The 10,000-nt window shown below is 43.7% G+C and overlaps 2 protein-coding genes across 3 annotated transcripts in view; one reads left to right on the forward strand and one right to left on the reverse strand.

The window, feature by feature from the left end:
- LOC123519289 (metaxin-2-like) overlaps nucleotides 1-10,000 on the reverse strand; it is a 65,823-nt gene that overhangs the window by 30,858 nt on the left and 24,965 nt on the right. The gene's annotated exons all lie outside the window — the stretch shown is intronic.
- The window catches only part of LOC123519288, a 41,197-nt gene continuing 37,236 nt past the window's right edge, over nucleotides 6,040-10,000 (forward strand). Inside the window, exon 1 of one of the 2 annotated variants that reach the window (XM_045280443.1) lies at nucleotides 6,040-6,208. The gene's annotated coding sequence lies outside the window, so the exon portion shown is untranslated. The remainder of the gene's footprint in view (nucleotides 6,209-10,000) is intronic. The other variant, XM_045280445.1, reaches the window with a different exon arrangement.

Consider the following 10,000-nt stretch of genomic DNA (forward strand, 5'->3'; position numbering starts at 1 on the left):
CAATTAAGGCCGTGAATTAATGCATCGCTTACCCTAATTCTGGATAACAAATGGGAGTTGGAAGTCTTATCAGCTGGACGTGAACGGAATGAGAAAATGTTTGTCGTTGGTTCTGACGAGGATGGAAAAGATTGGAAAAAAAATGAAAGATAACAAATAAGAGGAAAGAAGACATACAAGAGAGAAATACAAGAAAAAGTGCTTGATTATAAAACTTTAATTGAAAAGGGTAAAAAATACGAAGATAGGAAAAATTTGAAAAAAATGAAAGGTAACAAATAAGAGGAAAGAAGAGAAATACAAGAAAATGTGCTTGATTATAAAACTTTTATTGACAAGGGTAAAGAAAAATAAAGTGAATAAAAGAAAACTAAGAAAAAAACAAAAAACGCAAAAGAAAAAAACTGAAACTAAATACGAAAAAAAAACTCAAAACGAAAAAAAGAAAAACAAAAGTAATTGATTAAGTAACACAAAAATATAAGCCCAACTCAACTACTCATCCTATTCCAGCGCACACTTTCACATTCATCCATCACCTTGAGAGAGAGAGAGAGAGAGAGAGAGAGAGAGAGAGAGAGAGAGAGAGAGAGAGAGAGAGAGAGAGAGAGAGAGAGAGAGAGAGAGAGAGAGAGAGAGAGAGAGAGAGAGAGAGAGAGAGAGAGAGAGAGAGAGAGAGAGAGAGAGAGAGAGAGAGAAAATGAGGATACGTACACTTTCCTCGTGTCCAAACATCCACCGGAGAACCACTGGGTATACAATAGTCATTTACACTTAAGGAGAACGCATACGAAGAGGAGCTGTGTGAGGTCCAAGACAATGAGTGAGGGAGAGAACAAAATAGCAATAAACCTCCACTTAAAGCCGCGTGGGTGTGGAAGAACAATTAATTTTAGGTAGGAGAAAAGCGAGAGAGAGAGAGAGAGAGAGAGAGAGAGAGAGAGAGAGAGAGAGAGAGAGAGAGAGAGAGAGAGAGAGAGAGAGAGAGAGACTGTTTCTCTTAGTTTTGTTCTAATATCTTCTTTCTCTTAATAAAGGCTGCAAAATTGAATAAGTATGGAAAAAGGAAAATAAAAGTAAGAAATAACGAGAGAGAGAGAGAGAGAGAGAGAGAGAGAGAGAGAGAGAGAGAGAGAGAGAGAGAGAGAGAGAGAGAGAGAGAGAGAGAGAGAGAGAGAGAGAGAGGAGAGAGAGAGAGAGAGAGAGAGAGAGAGAGAGAGCTAGAGAGACGATGCATTACACTTCCCACGCCTTCACACGGCTTCCCACACGTCCCCAGCCTCAGTATTCCCACGCTTCACGTACAAAGGGCGTGCGTTATCCCTCCACACTACCCCGAGGTCCGCCAAGTCCCTGCCGCACGCACGGGGAAGCCACGATGGACAGGGTTGTTAGGGAGACGCAAAAGTTTTAAGTCCAAGCTGCAATGGGTTTGTGACACGCGACAACAGGCACAGATGACGGTAGGTAGGTACTCTCTCTCTCTCTCTCTCTCTCTCTCTCTCTCTCTCTCTCTCTCTCTCTCTCTCTCTCTCTGTCTGTCTCTCTGTGTGTGTGTGTGTGTGTGTGTGTGTGTGTGTGTGTGTGTGTGTGTGTGAGAGAGAGAGAGAGAGAGAGAGAGAGAGAGAGAGAGAGAGAGAGAGAGAGAGAGAGAGAGAGAGAGAGAGAGAGAGAGAGAGAGAGAGAGAGAGAGAGAGAGAGAGAGAGAGAGAGAGAGAGAGAGAGAGAGAGAGAGAGAAATTATTGCAGTGACGAAAACGGAAAACCTGAGCCAAGAAATTAAAACGAGATAACAAAACATACACAAAAAAAAAATCCAACGGAAAGAAAAAAAAAACGAAAAAGAAAAAGAAAAGAAAAACGTAAACCACAAAAGACTGCGAAATAAAAATACGAAGAAAACGAGCAAGAAGAAACACAAAGAAAACGAGACAAACCAAACAAAACCACAAAGCGAGAAGAAAACTTTCCTCACGAGCCAGGAAGGAAAAGTTACGCACGTTATAAGGGAAACATAAAGAAAAAATAAAGTAAGAGGTGAATTTACTGCAGACGTGGTAAGTGGAGTATGTGGAGTGATAGTGGAGTGAAAAATGGAGGAGAACGTTAGTGAGGGCTGGGAGGAACTTACGTAGAGAGAGAGAGAGAGAGAGAGAGAGAGAGAGAGAGAGAGAGAGAGAGAGAGAGAGAGAGAGAGAGAGTGTGTGTGAGCTTCGTGTCAGAGCTACCATGTCTAAATCACATCGACACGCTAACACGCACGCACACGCACACACAAGCGCGCACACACACACACACACACACACACACACACACACACACACACACACACACACACACACACACACACACACACGAGGAACCAAATCAATCATTTAAAAGAAAATATATATATATATTAATATCAATAAAAGGTCATCTCTCTCTCTCTCTCTCTCTCTCTCTCTCTCTCTCTCTCTCTCTCTCCTTACGCTGCACAAGACAAACACACAAGCACCAAACACACTTTCGTCTAGACTCGCTCAATAATATCTCTCTCTCTCTCTCTCTCTCTCTCTCTCTCTCTCTCTCTCTCTCTCTCTCTCTCTCTCTCTCTCTCTCTCTCTCTCTCTCTCTCTCGTTCTATATTTTGTTTCCTAATAAAGATTCTTCCTCCTCCTCCTCCTCCTCTTCGTCAGGAGTCAGGAGGTGTTCAGGCTAAACACATTCCTATGACTCATCTTCACTTATCTCCTCCTCCTCCTCCTCCTCCTCCTCCTCCTCCTCCTCCTCCTCCTCCGTAATGCCAGTCTCCCCTCTCGCTCTTCATATCTCTTCCTCTTCCCTAATCCACTTGCCAGACCCTCCTCCTCCTCCTCCTCCTCCTCCTCCTCCTCCTCCTCCTCCTCCTCCTCCTCCTCCTCCTCCTCCTCCTCCTCCTCCTCCTCCTCCTCCTCCTTTCGTTTTAATCTTACTTACTTCTCTTGTTTTTCTGTTCATATTTTTTCTTTTACCTTTTTTCTCTCCCTTCCAGACCTTCCTTCTCATCTTCTCTTCACCTGCTTCTATTTTATCTCTTCTTTCCCATCTCCTCGTTTCTTCATTCTTACTTCATCTCCCACTCCTTACCTTTCTTCCAATTTGGCTCCTTTCATCTTCGTTATTTTACCTCCTCTCTCTCTCTCTCTCTCTCTCTCTCTCTCTCTCTCTCTCTCTCTCTCTCTCTCTCTCTCTCATCCACTTTCATCCACTTTCCCTCCTTACTTCCTCTCCATACTAACTAGATCTCTGGGTCCTTCCTCCTCCTCCTCGTCCTCCTCCTCCTCCTCCTCCACTCTCTCAGTCTACTACCATCGCCATCTCTTCTCCCCTTCACCCCATCTCTGCCCCAATCCAGCCTCGCCTCCCTCCCTGTACCTGCCTCCAGACACACCTCATCACATGTAAGCACAAGGAACGAAGCTCTTATGCTCCCAATCACCATAAACACCCTTATGATACTGAGACCACCACCACCACCACCAACCACCACCACCACCACCAACCATCATTATTGCTACCATCATCACCACGACAATTTTCAAATATTTCCATTACATATTCCCGCCACCATTATAACTACAACAACAACAACTACTACTACTACTACTACTACTACTACTACTACTACTACTACTATTACTACTTCTACTACTACTGTTAACTACTACTACTACTACTACTACTACTACTGCAATTACTACTACTACTACTACTACTACTACTACTACTACTACTACTACTACTACTACTACTACTACTACTACTACTACTGCTACTGCTACTATTACTACTAACAATAGAAGACATAATTACATATATTTTAAATTTGCTCTCTTTCATCCTGAGTTGAAAGAAAACGAAGATTAAGGAGGAGGAGGAGGAGGAGGAGGAGGAGGAGGAGGAGGAGGAGGAGGAGGAGGAGGAGGAGGAGGAGGAGAAGTGATGGTTTCACGGGAAAAAAAAAAAGATGAAAAATGTACCATAGTAGTAGTAGTAATAGTAGTAGTAGTAGTAGTAGTAGTAGTAGTAGTAGTAGTAGTAGTAGTAGTAGTAGTAGTAGTAGTAGTAGTAGTAGTAGTAGTAGTAGTAGTAGTAGTAGTGATGGTTAAAATCAAATCTACGGTATCTACTATTCTCATTTCACTATCTCTCTCTCTCTCTCTCTCTCTCTCTCTCTCTCTCTCTCTCTCTCTCTCTCTCTCTCTCTCTCTCTCTCTCTCTCTCTCTCTCTCTCTCTCTCTCTCATTCACAGAAAAAAAAAAGTTGCCGCAATTTTTAGCCTATACAGGAAGGAGAACAAAGGATACAGAAGGATATTGACCTTCATATCCTTGGTGTCAATAGTGGTGGTGGTGGTGGTGGTGGTGGTGGTGGTGGTGAAGTGATGGTGATGATTACGGTTGACCCTCTGCTATTTAAGGCAAAAAAAAAAAAATAATAATAATAAGAGGACACACACACACACACACACACACACACACACACACACACACACACACACACACACACACACACACACACACACACACACAGGATCAATTCCCCGCGACACACTTCTAAAGGTTTACCAAGTGACCTAGTTATCGGAGAACGCACGCACGCACGCACACACACACACACACACACACACACACACACACACACACACACACACACACACACACACGTACTCAACATGACCTAACCAGACGGACTACCACCATCACCACCGCTATCACCTCCCCAGACATGAATGATTGAATGCAACTCATACTTATCTAAGAGAAGAAGGAGGAGGAGGAGGAGGAGGAGGAGGAGGAGGAGGAGGAGGAGGAAGAGAAGAGAGGCAGGAGGAGGACTAGTAAAGAATAAAGAAAGAACAAAACACATATACACAGAAACAAGAACAAAAAATGAAAAAAACACTAAACGAAAGAAATAAAAAGAAAACAAAAAATGAAGACTAGAAATTGGAAAGAACGAAACAAAAAGAACCGAAAGAAAGGATAAATAAAGAAACAGAACAAAATGCATTACACAAACACTGGCGACGATAAAAACGAATTAGAAAAAACAACAACACGAAACAAACACGATAAAAATGCACAGGGAGTAAAAACATCGAGAGGGAAGAAAAAGGGAAAAGAAAAAGCAAAGAGGAGAATAGGAACAATAGAAACACAGATTAATAAAAGAACAAAGTAAAAATAAACAACACGAGGAAGAAAGACAGGCACTAAAATATAAAGGTAAGAAAACAAGAGAGAGAGAGAGAGAGAGAGAGAGAGAGAGAGAGAGAGAGAGAGAGAGAGAGAGAGAGAAGTATAAGAAATGAGTCGAGGAGGAGGAGGAGGCTTTTCCCCGTTTCAGTACTTCAAATAACAATACCACTCTCTCTCTCTCTCTCTCTCTCTCTCTCTCTCTCTCGGCAGTACACAATAATTGCTTATGTACTCAAATGTGTATATCCATATAAGATGTGTGTGTGTGTGTGTGTGTGTGTGTGTGTGTGTGTGTGTGTGTGTGTGTGTGTGTGTGTGTGTGTGTGTGTGTGTGTGAAGGAGAAGGAGGAGGAGGAGGAATGTTTGAACAAAAAATGGTGATAATTACAAAGAAGCAGGAAAAAACACGAAGGCCCAGGGAACACAAACATACTTGGAGAATGACCTAACTAGAACAAGAACGAAAACGAGAACTAGGCCATGACGGTAAAGTAGTAGTAGTAGTAGTAGTAGTAGTAGTAGTAGTAGTAGTAGTAGTAGTAGTAGTAGTAAAAACATGGTGGTGGTGGTGGTGGTGGTGGTGGTGGTTGGTGGGGGTGGTGGTGGTGGTTGGTGGGGGCAGCGAAGGCGGCGGTGGCGGAGACGACGGCAATGATGGCGGCGGCAGTGGTGGTGGTGGTGGTGGCAACACAAATAAGATTGACAAGAACACCAATGAAGGGCACTAGACTGACTTTCCCCTGAACCAGTCTCCCTCACCCACCTCATCCCCTCCACGTAACTTGCCCCCACTCCCTCTCTCGCTCTATGTCTCCCTCCCACACGTAGCACCTCGCCTCCACCTCGCCTCCTCGCCGCCGTCACCCGGTCGCCTCGGGGCAGCAGCAGCAGGCAGTTGTGTGTTGGCCAGTGAGGCTCGTGGTGGGTCTGCGAGTAGTGCTGGTGCTGGTGTTCCTACTCTCCCACTGTCCCACGCCCACGCCAAGGTAGCCCAAACTCTCTCTCTCTCTCTCTCTCTCTCTCTCTCTCTCTCTCTCTCTCTCTCTCTCTCTCTCTCTCTCTCTCTCTCTCTCTCTTCTTCATACGACATCTCATCCTTCTCCTCCTCCTGCTACTTCGTCTTGTCCTCCTTTTTACTAACTCCCACTAATCTATTCCTGGCAAAACAGGTCTCCTCCTCCTCCTTCTCCTTCTTCTTCTTCTTCTTCTTCTTCTCCTCCTCCTCCTCCTTTGTCTCCTCCTCCTCCTTCTCCTTCTCCTCCTCCTTCTCCTCCTTTTCCTCCTCCTCCTCCTCCTCTTTGTCCTTCTCCTCCTTTTCTTCTTTGACCTCATTTTCATGGCCACATCCTACACCATGCGTATCACAATTTTATCCTCTTCTTTATCCTCCTCCTCCTCCTCCTCCTCCACCTGCCTACCAGAAAAGTGTCCATTCGGTGGTCAGTTCCGATAATACGAGTGGTGTTTCCGTGTCCAAGTGTCCAAGTTTTCCGGATGCGTGAGTTGAAAAGTTTGCGAGAGAGAGAGAGAGAGAGAGAGAGAGAGAGAGAGAGAGAGAGAGAGAGAGAGAGAGAGAGAGAGAGAGAGAGAGAGAGAGAGAGAGAGAGAGAGAGAGAGAGAGAGAGAGAATAAAATGGTGCAGAGGATGAAATCTCAGTAAACAGTAGAATAACACTTGACCGCAATGACGTAACGTGTGTGCGTGTGCGTGTGTGTGTGTGTGTGTGTGTGTGTGTGTGTGTGTGTGTGTGTGTACTGGGGCGTGGCGTGACCGGCTGGCTGGCTGGGGAGGAGAGGAGGAAGGAGGAGGGGAACGTGTCCAGGAATTGAGAGGGAGGGAGGGAGGGAGGGAGGGAAAGGAGGGCAGACATGAGGAGTATGCATGTACTGGTGGTGGTGGTGGTGGTGCAAATCAGGTGAGTGGCTCCAGTCTGCTCGATTCACCTGTCCCTCATACAAACAAACACACACACACACACACACACACACACACACACACAGTAACACATCAACCAAACTCTCCCCTTCATTGAGTGTTAAGAGTTAGTGCATCTAAGCCACAGTACATTATTTCAATCCATTCACATCCCTGCTTGCTGAATAATACATTGCTTGCCTCTCTACTGCCACACCCTCTAACAACTGGCATTATTTATTTCCAGTTCATCTAATCTCCCTATTTACTACCTCACTGCTTTGTATAGACCAACTGAACCTCTCCCAATATGCTTAATACACTCAAGGAAATTCAATACAGCTTGGTGCATGAAGTTTCTCTCTTTAATGTATTCCTGTTCTTAATCCACCAAGGAATGTCAATACAGATGGCACTAACTTCCTCCCATTACGACCTTGAGTTCTAGTTTCACATAGGAAGTTCTGTACAGGTGTAACTTTCAACATGAGTCTCCTATCACAGTGCGCTGCCTTTAGTTGAATAACACACAAAGTACATTAACACAGACTTCCTCCATCCACTCCTTGCCAATAAGTAGCAATGAATGAGACACACCAGAGGCCTTTTATCTTCAGGTGAATATTGCATCCACACGTGAAGCCACACACTGCAGCACATCACCTTTATAACAATAATACATATGGTGTATTTTTAAAGGTGAATTCTTATTCTCTCTATATATAATACTAGTGAAGCTAAAGGACATATAATTTTTACTTGAGGACATATTAAAAAGGAAGAAATATGAACCTACAATCAAACGAGAATTAAAAACTAAATAAGAGTAAAGAGTAAGAAAAATACAATTAAAAGACAACGAAAAAAGATGAAGGGAAAGAAAAATTACAGAAAAATTTGTAAGAAAAAAAAAGGGAAAGAAATGCAAAACAAAATCCAGCACACCTTTTCTATCTTACGAGATTTACAAATTATAAAACAGAACAATCTAATCGTAAGTGACAGGCGTGGGACAGTAGAGGCGAAGACTTCTACCCACCCACCACTTTGCATGTAATTTAATAGCTTAGTTAAGTGGCAGAACGCAACACAAAGTAATAACATAACTCAGTATTGTTTTGTAGAGTAACAGTGAAGGGAAGAAGAGCCGGGGGGAGGAAAAACACAAAGAGGAATGGAAACGAGGAGCGAATATGCGGGAGTGAAGAGGAGATGAAGGAGGAAAGGTTAAAAGGATAAAGGGTAGCACGAGAGAGAGAGAGAGAGAGAGAGAGAGAGAGAGAGAGAGAGAGAGAGAGAGAGAGAGAGAGAGAGAGAGAGAGAGAGAGAGAGAGATATGCAGGTACAAACTAAAAGAGCAACAAACAAAAATCGTAAGAAAAAGGGGAGACCAGGAAAGGAGTAATGAAAGTCAGAAACAAATGGAAAAGCTGCGGAGATGCAAGGAGGAGGAGGAGGAGGAGGAGGAGGAGGAGGAGGAGGAGGAGGAGGAGGAGGAGGAGGAGGAGGAGGAGGAGGAGGAGGAGGAGGGAAACAGCCATGACTTGTGGTGGGGGTGTTTTCCGTGGGTGTTGCATTGATCACAGTCAGGCAGGCAAACCCCCACCCCCACACCACACCTGGCTCTCTCTCTCTCTCTCTCTCTCTCTCTCTCTCTCTCTCTCTCTCTCTCTCTCTCTCTCTTCAGCCTGTTCGATTCACCTGTCCCTCCCTCACACACACACACACACACACACACACACACACACACACACACACACACACACACACACACACACACACACACACACCAAAAGACCCACTGATCTGAAACCTAAACAATAACCAACAACAACAACAACAGCAGCAATAACAACAATAACAACACTACCTCACAAACCCGAACCAGCCAGCCAGCCAGAATAACGACCAACGTAAAGCGAGACAGGCAAACTGAAGTGAACCGCCTCTAAAACCGAACCGTACAAAAGCTAATCCGTAAAGAATGAAGCGCAACCGTATAATCTGATCCGGCCGGGCGAGACGCGTGGGCCGGTTAAGTTCTCACGGGTCCGGTTAGGTGTATCGAGTCCCCGCCTTCCTGCGTGGCCTTGTCCGGATCGCTGCGTTAATAATTGACTTCAAAGACCTGTTTTTTACCGGACAGAAGGGGGGAGAGAGAGAGAGAGAGAGAGAGAGAGAGAGAGAGAGAGAGAGAGAGAGAGAGAGAGAGAGAGAGAGAGAGAGAGAGAGAGATTCCTGGTATCATTTTAATATCCTCTTGTTTATTTTCTATTTATTTATTTGCTTAATTTATTGATCTTATATTCCAGTGTGTGTGTGTGTGTGTGTGTGTGTGTGTGTGTGTGTGTGTGTGTGTGTGTGTGTGTGTGTGTGTGTGTGTGTGTGTGTGTGTGAAAAAATAAAATGCAGTAATGGTCACGTGGGAAGAAGCGAGTGAGAGAAAAGGAAAAGATTTAGAAATAGTGTAAAGAATGAACAAAAAGGCGCCAGAAGGAACAAATACCACAGAAAACATTTTATCGCGAAAATAACGAACCAAACAAAATTACAAATAAATGAAAAACAAAATATTGAGACAAACGACAAACAAAATACACGGAAATGAAAGAATGAGGGAAAATAAAACTAGATTGAAAAAAAAAGGAAGAGAAAAAGAACGAAATAAATGAGTTGAGTCAAATTAAACTGTTGATATATAGAAACAAAAACAAGAAAAAGCATAAAAATCTAATACAAGAATAAGAAAGTAAGAAAACGAGACACTTTCATAAAACAAAAACTACAAATCACTCCAGAAAGACACGAAATAAAAGAAATCATATCAAAACAAAAAAACGAACAATAAGATTAAAAAAACACT

This window comes from Portunus trituberculatus, chromosome 45, assembly GCF_017591435.1.
Source record: "Portunus trituberculatus isolate SZX2019 chromosome 45, ASM1759143v1, whole genome shotgun sequence".
In the NCBI taxonomy this organism is placed as follows: Eukaryota; Metazoa; Arthropoda; class Malacostraca; order Decapoda; family Portunidae; genus Portunus; species Portunus trituberculatus.